This window comes from Trichosurus vulpecula, chromosome 6, assembly GCF_011100635.1.
Source record: "Trichosurus vulpecula isolate mTriVul1 chromosome 6, mTriVul1.pri, whole genome shotgun sequence".
Lineage (NCBI taxonomy): Eukaryota > Metazoa > Chordata > Mammalia > Diprotodontia > Phalangeridae > Trichosurus > Trichosurus vulpecula.
The window spans coordinates 32,205,052-32,216,064 of record NC_050578.1 but is presented as its reverse complement, the minus strand read 5'-3'; the positions used below and the strand labels follow the sequence as shown (position 1 = coordinate 32,216,064).

At 38.2% G+C, this 11,013-nt stretch overlaps 1 protein-coding gene across 1 annotated transcript in view; it reads left to right on the top strand.

Moving 5' to 3' along the window:
• Positions 1-2,085: 2,085 nt before the first annotated feature.
• Positions 2,086-11,013, top strand: part of FAT1 (FAT atypical cadherin 1) — a 160,873-nt gene continuing 151,945 nt past the window's right edge. The window contains 1 exon segment of the mRNA XM_036765408.1: positions 2,086-2,116. The gene's annotated coding sequence lies outside the window, so the exon portion shown is untranslated.

The following is an 11,013-nucleotide window of genomic DNA, read 5'->3' as shown; positions in this document are numbered from 1 at the left end:
AGTGCTGCTACCTGCCCCCCTCCCCCATCCCCCCCAAGCTGTTCTCTCCTTAAAAAGTTCACTTCTTGCTGCTAGGAATTGGGAATCCCGGGAAACACACACACACACACTTTCTCAAAAGCCTCTGCATAATTCTTTTTTTTTTTTTTAAGTTTCATACGTTCCGGTGGGTTTAAAAAATTGTGCTGGTTAATGAATGTTAAGTCCGCTTCCGGTTTAATTAAAAAAAAAAAACAACAAACTAGTAGCATTTTTAAGTGGGGAAGGGAGGCAGGTAGCCCTGGCAGTAGAAATACAGGAGTTTGCAAAGTTTCTCGGGCCGAATGGCCACCCCTAGTTGTAGATCTTTGAAAGGAATGAGCAGTCCGGGTTTAGTTGGGACCCTTGTAAATTGCACCGGCCTGATGGTTGGAAAAGCTGCGCGTTCTCAAAATGGGTAGTTTGGTCCCAGCCTTTTGTGAGAGAGGGAATTGTTCTCCTAAGCCTGCCTGAAGTTGTTTGTTTCAGGGTTTCTTTGAAGGTTAACTTAGGGAACGGCAGACTTTTCATCTGAAGTCTTCGGTGCTTTTAAAGATTCTGATTGGTTTCTTCTGAATTAAGTTTTTTTTTTTTTTTAAAGAAAAAGTTGTTTTAAATGGAGGGCAGAAGGAGAAAAACTTTCCAGTGCTTTCAATGCTGAGGAGCCATAGTGCCCTTGCAAATAAATTCATTTTGCCTTGAGCTGGGAGAATGATGCAACATGAATTAGGAAAAAATTTAATTCATTTGCATGGAATGTTATTTTTTTCAAGTAGCTGTGGAGTTCCGCCTGGGTTTAAGGATTGCATAGCCATTATTTTTCATTGTAAGTATTATAATGAGAGACAGCATGTGGTGGAGGAAAGAGGACAGAATTTGAAGTTAAAAAGGCACGATTCAATTCCCACTTTGACCCTGTTTACCTGTGGAACCAGGATTGGACCAAGATTGGAGTCTTTACCCTTCAGTGACTCTATGCCCTGAAGTTACTTAATCCGGGCCTCAGTTTAATTCATCTATGAAATAATAGGATAGAATATGTTATTTATAAAGTCTTCTCTAGCTCTAGAAATTTCTTAGAAGCTAATTAGGGAAGTTTGGGGCTATTTCACCTTTTGATGTTTTAGAGGAAATGCAGCTTAGCCTCCTAGCTTTGTAGATAAGGTGTTGGACTTGGATCGGAATTAAGAAGCTCTGGGTTCAGTCTGCCTTTGATACTTAGTATATGTAGATGCTAAGACTTCAGGTAAAGTCTGTAAGCCTCATATTTCCTCATTTAGGGATGATAATACCTACCACACTAGATTCTTGTGAGCGAAGTCACTGTAAATATTAGTGTTACTCAAATGAGATTTTTTTTTCCTTTGGGTAGACTGGAATTGAGATTTCATTGATAAAGAAATCCCTAGGAACTAAGCTGTCCTTAGTAATCATCACCTGCTCTTTAATTTACAACCTCAGACACTCTCCCAGGGTCACCCAGCCAGTGAGTCTTTTTTGACGCAGAGGCCAACTCATTGTTTTAATCTATCTTAAACTGTACTTTGTTAGACCCCTGTTTTCATCTGTGTGAGTTTTTCCTCCAAGGATGCAGACTATAATTGCTTCAAACTTCATTCACTTCATAAGTTCATGGTTCCACATCTCCAAATCCATCACCTGGTGGCCACCCTTCTAAATTATGAGTCACTTGGCACCTAACTGGATGGATCCTCTGAAAATCAATGCACACAGTCTGTTGGTCCTCAAGAATCTTTCCAACTTGGAGAGAGCAGCCAGTAGAGATGCACTCTTCTACAGCACCTTTGAAATTCAAGGACCTTCTGTGACATAATGTCAAGTAAATTTAGTTGACAAGTCAAATAAAAATGTATTAAGTGCTACCTTTGTGCTATTAGAGTAGGATTTTGGTGGAGAAAAATTAACAATTTCATCTACACATTTGGAAGCAAGAAAATAAAATCTTTTCTTTGTCCTGTCTATATTTTGTCCAGACCTGTGATGTGAGGAACTCCCAGTGATAGAAACTCCCTCTACTGATACAGATCTGACAGCTCATCCGTAATTTGTCTTCCAGAGTTGCCTGGGACAGCAAGAGGTAACACTATCAGCTCTTGGTCTTAGAGCTAGCAGGCTTTCATTTGGCAATTATCCTAAAGTGTCTTCTGTTCACCAAGGCCCTGTGCTAGGTTCTAGGGAAACAAAGTCAGCAATAAAACAGATCTGGCCTGATCAGGACTTGAACTCAGATCTTCTTCCCTTCTAGACTGGCTTATCTACTACTGCAGCGGTAGCAAACTCAAATAAAAACAGTGGCCACTGGGGCTTTCCTTAAAGATCCTTGCAGGCTGTATATTAACTTAGTTGTTTTTTTTTAGTATATATAAATTTTGTTGAAATTTTAAAATGATTATCTCTATTAACATTATCTCTAATTGTTTTCACTTAGTTTAAAAATGTGACTATTTTTAAAATATTTCTCAGTTACTTTTTATTGTTTTTTTTCTTTTTTTGGGGGGGAGACAAGGCAATTGGGGTTAAGTGACTTGCCCAAGGTCACACAGCTACTAAGTGTCAAGTATATGAGGTCGAGTTTGAACTCAGGTCCTCCTGACTCCAGGGCCACTGTTCTATTCACTGCGCCACCTAGCGGCTCCCTCAGTTACTTTTTAATCTGGTTCTGTTGGTACATTGGAGTGTTGTGAGGCCTCCTGATGCCACATGTTTGATACCTCTTTGCTATACCATACTGTATGTGTGTCATCCTTGTAATTTGTCTTATTTGATAAAAATCTATATTCTCAAAAAAATTTACATTTTTAAAAAATATTGGTCAAAATTATTTACTGCAGTAGTAAATAGCATGATTTTTACCTTGTATAGTAAATGAGGTGCTTAGTGAGGTGAATTATCGTGCATAAGGAATTATAAAATAACTGTTCTCTAGTATCTTGTGCAATGCCCTTGGTGAACACCAGTGTAGATTACTTGACCTAGATCTAGATAGGTACGAAACAACCCAAACAAAGGCCTCAAATCTTTAAAACCACACTGTGGAAAATAGTTACAACTTTCTCTTCCTAGTCTGTATTCTTCTGTAGACTCTCTAGTTTATGAATTTGTCAAACTTGAAACAACTAGTGTGTTTTTATTTTTATTCTTATTTGAACTGCACCTATTATATAGGACTGCTCCAGAATGAAGATGTAATCTGAGAGCTGACAGAGACCATAGAGGTCAAGTCCAACTCTTTTATTTTATAGAATATTGATATTATAATATGTAAAGAAATATATATAATATATAAAGCATATTACATGATAATTATATAGTATGTAAATGATTGCATATAGTTATATACATATATTGTATAATATGTAAAAATACATTGTACAGGATATATAATTATCAATATATAAATACATTTAAATATATAAGATACATTATATATGACATATATATAAGAATATAACATAAATGTGTGTACATGCATATATATATGTGTATGTGTGTACACACACACACACACACACACACACACACACACATACACAGACTTTATAAAGAAACTGAATTGAAGAGGTGGGGGAATATCTTGCCTGAGATCACAAAATTGAAAGTGTGGCCCCCCATTTAGAGCCTTATTTCTGCAGATCATTAAACAGTGATTTGGTTGTCTGAAAGAGTTAATGGGGTGTTCAACTCAGAGTCAAGAGTTGAATAGTTCTGCCTTCTCTCTAATGGGGCAGATCCGAGGCCAGAGCTGAGAGGGACCTTAGAGATCACCTAGTTTATAGGATACTAGGATCACAGATCAAGGGATAGAAGGTTCTTCCCAGCCTTTTAAGAAGTTCTTCTCCCCTCCCCCTTTTTACAGGTGAAAAAGCTGAGGCCCAGAGAGATTAAGTGATTTGACTGAAGTCTCAAGGGTACAAGGGGCAAAGCCAGGACTCCAACAAAGTGCCTCTGATTTCAAATCCAGTGGACTTTCCATGCTAACAGAGAAGTCTTTGCTTCTTTGCTTTGCTACTTAATTGCTGTCTGACTAAGTTGTTAGGTTGGTTTACAGCTTCTTCATCTGTAATGGAGATATTAATAATTGCATGATCTACTTCATCAAGGTTGATCTTAAAGCAATATATAAATGTGAGATATTATTATTATTGCTACTGATTACAGTAATATTCTTTTGCTAGCTAAATATTACTGAAACTAGGAATACAGTTTGGCTTTGAGATAGTTTAGGGAAAAGGTTCTTTTGGCCAGATTATGCCAAATAATGATTCCAAACTGTATTTTTTTTTATTTTAGTTAACTGAATAATTTGCCTATCCAGCCTTTGGAACTGGGGAGAATAGAATCTGCAAAGTTCTTGAAATATATGTAATTTATAATTTAATAGAAATAGAGATTCAGCCTGTGATAGTGGCCAGGAGGACCTGGATTCAAGTCTTAGAACTGCTGTAATGTGGCTGTTACTCTGGGCAGTAAACATTTATTAAGTGCCTACTGTGTGCCAGGCACTGTGCTAAGTGCTGGACACTTCTCTGTCTCAAGCACTAGCAAGGCTGTAAGTTTTAGAGCAGGTGCTGATTTCATTGTTAGAGGGAGATATTTACACCATAGATAAAAACAAAATCCAATAACGGAAAAGACATTGTCCCCTTTGTCCAGTTTTCACACAAGGGTATTTTCCCTTAGTGATAACATACTTGCCCATTTGAGGAAATGTAATTTAGATTCTGTACTCTTTTCCTCTTTCCTCCCATTTAAATCTTGGGTTTACATGTATCACTGTTGTTTAGTTGTAAGAGTTCAAGTATCTGTTGAGGTGTGACTAAAGTAAGGAGAGGGATTCCACCAGCAGTTTTACAAGTATACATATGCTTTAGAGTTTGCAATGGTTGTTTCCTCCTATTTTCAGTATAAATTTACAGCATTTCAGCTACATTTATGGGTTGGTTGTAGAGCTTAACCACCCAGAGTCCATTTCAGGTGTGCAGGAACCACAGTATTGGTAAAAGAGACCCAGAGGGCTTGGGTGGGGGGCAGCTCAAGGCCATGATTTCCTTGGGAGTGGAAAGAAAGGAAGTGATGAAGGACAGATTGAGCCAGATAATCCCTAGGTTCCATGGACTGCACAGTTTGGTTGAAACACTGTTACTAGCTGCAAGGAAAAGTGGCCTTGAGGGGGTGGGGATATGGAGACATAAGGAGCAGTATCTCTAGCTAACTCATTCAGAATTTCTGCAGGTATTTGTGCTGGGGGAATGAAGGAGATACACAGTTAAATTAGATAGGATCGGCTCTCTCTGAGGTCAATGTTGAGATAACAGGTGGATGAATGCCAAATGATTGTTATTGATAAGGGGCTGTGTGGGTTTGTGGGAGGGTAAGACGATATCTATTTAGGATGATCACAGAAGGCTTCATACAGAAAATGGGCCTTGAAGGACGGGTAGGATTTGATAGGCATATATGGATCAGGAGGGGTTGTTGACAAAAAGAGAGGCAAAGTCATGGAAGTGAGAAAATTCACGACATTTTTTAGAGTTCTGGGGAAGACCAGTCTGGCTAGAGTAGAGAGCTTTTCTCTTACAAGGGAGTAAGAAATAAGAGGTAAGACTGGAAAGGTAGTTTGAGGCCAGACCTCAGAGGATCTCAAATGCTCTTAGTCAGACAAGAAAAACAACCAGAAAACACCATCCCTTGACCTTGGTGTTCTCTTAAATGATTATCCTATATCTTCCTTTCCTGCTGCTAAAGTTCTAGAAAGAGTAGTCTGTGCCTGTGTCTTTTTTCTCTAGTTCCCCAGCTCATTGCTGTCTTGGTTTTTTATCCATTCTCTTGAAACAGTTCCCAGAAAGTTCACATCCTTATCCCTTTTTTCTTTTTCTTTATTTTTAATTTATGGAATAAAACAAGCATTTCTATAACATAATAAAAAAAGGTGATTGCACATGAAATTGTAAATCTGTCATGTACAACTTGCTATTCCCTTTAAATATGTAATAAAGTTAATATGTAAATTTCTTTTTTTTCCCCTTGCCACTCTTAGCCCCCCCCCCCCATTATCCTTGAACTCACTGTGGCATTTGACACTGTGGTTCAAAATTCTTGATCTTGTTTCCTTTGGGCTGGGGGCTCCTGGAAGCTTGGTTAAACTATTCACAGTAACAGGCAAATTAGGGGGAGAGGAGACACTGGGCAGAGGGTGAAAATGACAAGTTTGGATTCATGTTTCAGGTGAGTGGTCGGATTGTTAATGGCCTATTCCAACTATCATTTTGTGATTTAAGCTTGTTGGGTTTGAGGGGATGGTAGGACATTGAGGTGGAAATGCTTCACAGAGAAATGGATATAATGATGAGTGATCTCAATGACATTGATGATGATGATTATATTTATTTATAGATATTTATATAGTTTATATATTTTTATATAAAGATATTTATATAACACCTACTATGCGCTAGGCACTGTGCTAAGCATTTTACAAATATTATTTGATTTGAGCCTCACAACAACGCTGGGGTGTAGGCACTATTATTATCCTCATTTTGTGGTTGAGGAAACTGAGGCAAACAGGTTAAATGACTTGCCCAAGGTCACATAGCCAGTAGGTGTCTGAAACTATATTTGAAATTGGGTTTTCCTGACTGGGCACAGTGGGCCCTGAAGCTTAGGCAGGAGATTAGATTGGAGATAGAGGATTGGGATTCACTTACAAAGAAGGTGATTGTTGTTTGACCTTCGTTCTCAAAGAGGACCATGACAACAGGAAGGTGATGCCATGACATGCAAGTGAATTGGAATTAAGTTTGAGAGGGCTGTGCAAGGTCACCAACCTCACTTTCTCCTCTGGAGCCACCTGGATCCATTGGCCAGATACGGATCAGGACAACTGGAGATGGAGAAGGTGGTAGTTAACCTTGGGAGGTGGATGACAATTCTAAGGGAATTAATACATGGAAAGAAGAGGTCTTAGAAGAGATCTTTGGGACAGTCTTATAATAGGAGGCAAAAGGAGACAGAGAGCTAGCAAAGGGGCCGAGACGTAGCAAGAGAATCTGGAAAATAAAGTAGCATAGAAGTGGTGAAGAGAAAATTTGAAGAAGGAAAGGACTGAGTCAGTTTTGCAAAGGTTTAAGAGGATGAGAACTGATAGAAGTCCTACCATAACCCTCAAGAGAGCAAGCACTGTCCAGAAAGCTGCAGCCTACAAGCTTTTTCTTATTTCTCCTGTATTAGAAGAACATTAAAATGGATAAATGCTAACAACCTCTAGCATTTTGGACATAATCATGTAACTTGATTATTTAACAACAATATATAATAGAAGCCTATGTTATATCTCTTAATAATAAAATATATATGTATATACATACATCTATATATGAAATGAACTATAGAAATGGTGAGAGGTAGCTGCGGTGTAGTGGAGAGCATTCCGGCCTCAAAGGAAGGAGGACTGATCTGGGTTCAAGTCATGCTTCTCATAGATGTTTTCTGTGTGACACCAAGCGAGTCATTAAATCTTTTAATATTCTTGGCTACTGTCTAAGACTCTAAGTTGTAGAGAAAGTACTGACCTGACCTGATAAAAGGCATTTTCTTATCCAGAGTTCCCTGTAACAGTGAAACTGCAGATCTAGGCCCTTTAGTCTATGGAAATGGTAGTCATTTTAACTTTGGATTCATATTCAGTCCTATGTAGGTATCCCTGTTGGGCACTACTATGATGCTTTTGAATTTTAAAGTATAGTAAAAGGGTATTAGTTCAGACTTTTTTCCCCCCGATTTTCCTAAAAATCTTCAGAATTGGTTAGCAAAATTTTTTTAAAACTTTGGAGGGAGAAATTTATACTTCTCTGCATTGAACACTATTTTTTGAATAATTAATATAAGAACTGGAGCATAGGAGAGAGAACAATAAATTAGGAGATATGAAGCTATTTCTAGTTCAAGCTTTAGTAGATTTGTATGTGCAAGAATGGAAAGTCCAGTATGCTTTCCCTTTTAATACAGGAGTCTAAAAATGATTAATGGTGTATGTAAAATACTTTGAACTTGTTAATAAATATACAAAGCACATTATTAAGGCAATATGCAGAATCAGGTTCCAAAGAACTTAGCAAAGTTATTTTTCTTCTGTATAAAATGTGCAGAATTTTGAATTTGAAAAGCTCAAATTTAAATATTAAAGTTTATGCTAAGCCTGCCTAGATCTGGGGCTTTCTGTTTACTGAAGATTAAACAGTCATAATAGTTGATTAGAGCATTGTGTACAAAAGTCTTTATGGCAAATGAATATATGTATATTAATATTCAATTTCTATTGGAATTTAATGTTTGAACCTAAGGCTATCTTCTCTAGAGGTTGAATTAAGTAAACAATCTTTATTTGGCTTTGTTGAGTGGTAAATGGCAAGAAATCCCAAACTATTGAGCCCTCAAGGTGTTTGAAATATCAAAGTACATAGCTCCAGCTGAAATATTTTTGGCATTTATTTTGATAAGGATGAACTTTAGGTAATACGCTCAATAATTAACTCTAATAAAGCATTGCATTTTAATGCCATTCTCTCATTTTTTAATGATTCTCTATTTTGCAGACTTAAGGTATAACTGTCTAGATGTTAATCATTATGTTTTTTATTGAACCTGAATTCACCACAGTATTTACATTAGGCCAGAAGAAACAGAGACTCTCTCTCTTTTTATTTTTGTGAGGCAGTTGGGCTTAAATGACTTGCCCAAGGTCACCAGAGACTCTTAAAAAATAGAATTTAGTGAGTGAAGAAATGGCAATTGAGAATATATTCTGGTTGTATTGGCATTCAAGTCTAAAGTCATAGATACATTTTCTAGCAATTTAATTTAGCCACTTTCGTAAGTTAATTTCAGAATTTCAGACATTCTTCAATTTCTGAAGGATTGTGCTCCAAAAATATCTTGGTAAATAAATAGTGTGGAATTCAGAACACATTTTCTCATGTTAATAGTGGTATAAATCATGGGCTTAATTAGCTCATCTAGTCCAAACCAGAAACATTAGAATCACATAGTCAGTCATGGACTCATTGCATGGGATGGTAGAGCCACAGGTAACGTAGAGATGATCTAGTTGGATCCCCTCATTTACTGATCAAGAAAGTGAAAGGCGTAAAATGACTTGCCCCAAAGTCCCGCTGGGAGATGTAGAGCTGGCACCAGAACCCCTCTCTTTTGATTTCCAGATCCAGTCCTGCCCTCTTTCCTGTATTGATGACTAAGTTGGATTCCAAAAGCAGTGCCCTGTACTTTTACACACCAACAAAGCGGTGGTGAAGTCCCTAAGCTAGCCTGTATCGTAGATGGATCTAACCACTATGATGATTATGGGCTCCCAGTCTCCAGTTTTGGATTGCCTAAAACAAACACATTCTTCTCCTTCCTTACAGAAGTAAGGATGTGGGCTCCAGGTGGGCCATTATAGCAGTGACAGCTCCTGATTTCATTGCTTTTGGCAGCTTTGGCAGCTGTTGAGGTGGGGGGGAGGGGGTCTCTGGGACTAGGCAGTACCACCAGCAGCAGCCCTTGGGGCATCAGGGAAAAGAATTGTGTAGGCTGGAGAGGTGACCTCACAGACCCATCAAACAGTCAGGGGGTTGAGGAGTGACATTGAAAGTAACCTTGGGGCAGCTGGGTGGCACAGTGAGTAGAACACTGGCCCTGGAGTCAGGAGGACCTGAGTTAAGACACTTGACGCACTTACTGGCTGTGTGACCTTGGGCAAGTCACTTAAACCCCAATTGCCTTGCCTTCTCCCCTCCAAAAAAAACCCCAAAAAACAACAAAAAAAGAAAGTAATCCTGACCAACAGTCTTGTAAGAAATGGTGGGTCAAGTGTTGTAACCTAAAACAACTCCCTATAGAAAAGCTCCCTTTTAAAAGCCTTGTACTTCACATAATACGGTGCCTTGTAAGAGCATTTTATTTGCTTTAAGAATTTGGGCAAAAGGTCATATTTCTTAATTTTTTTCCTTTTATTGCTGACATTTTTTACTTGACTGTCCCCTCTCTGTGAGATGGGGGCTATGTCTCATCTAAAACTTGCATGTACCCTGTACCTAGTGCAGTGCTCTGCACACCTTTGGTGCTTAATATATGTTTGAAATTTTAATTGAATGAATAAAAATGACTGGAATCCTTTGCCTCTAGAACACAGTCCTAATGTGTTTTTTAATCGCACTGACTTTTAGTGCTATTGACACATTGAGATATTTATACATGTAATTTTAAGTGGAAATTGTCCACTTAGTTGTTTTCTTCATCTTGTTAAGGTGAAATTAGTGCTTTTAATGCCCTGACTGAAGTATTGAGTTTTTATCTTCATAAATGGTATTTCCCATTCTTTCAACAGCAGGTTATCCTCCATTTGGAGGGTCTTGCTGTCTTGAGGTAATTTTGTTCAATTCTCTGGTCCATTTTTCCCCCTCCTGTTGAAATAGCTAATGGAACAAACTTAGGGAAATACAAGCTTAAACACATAAATTATACCAAAAAATCGTAATTTCAGCAAGACTTTTGAACATACCCTGAGACTTTTACCTTCATTTACCTTTCACAAAAATCCAAACTTGACCTGCCCAGCAATTATTAATCCAGAAGAAAATTCTTGTCGTCTTAGGTATCATGACCTTGTTCTGGTGGGTGGTGGGGCTTTTGAGGGGCGGGGGATGATGGGAGAGAAGAAAAAAGAACTCAGTGAATGAGAGGACTTGTTCTTTAAAAGAAAAAGAAATGTGTTGCCTTCCAGGAAGAACATCCATGTGTTTTTGAAAAAGCGTCGTGGAATAACCCCTGTCCCACCTGGGTTGTTCATGGCTTTTCCACCACCTGGAACAACTTTCTGCTTCCTTCTCTCTGCTTTGTCTAAAACGTCAACTTTCCCCCAAGCCCCTTAGGGATGGTCCCCTCTTCTTTATGAGGCTTTATGTAATTGTTTCTGCC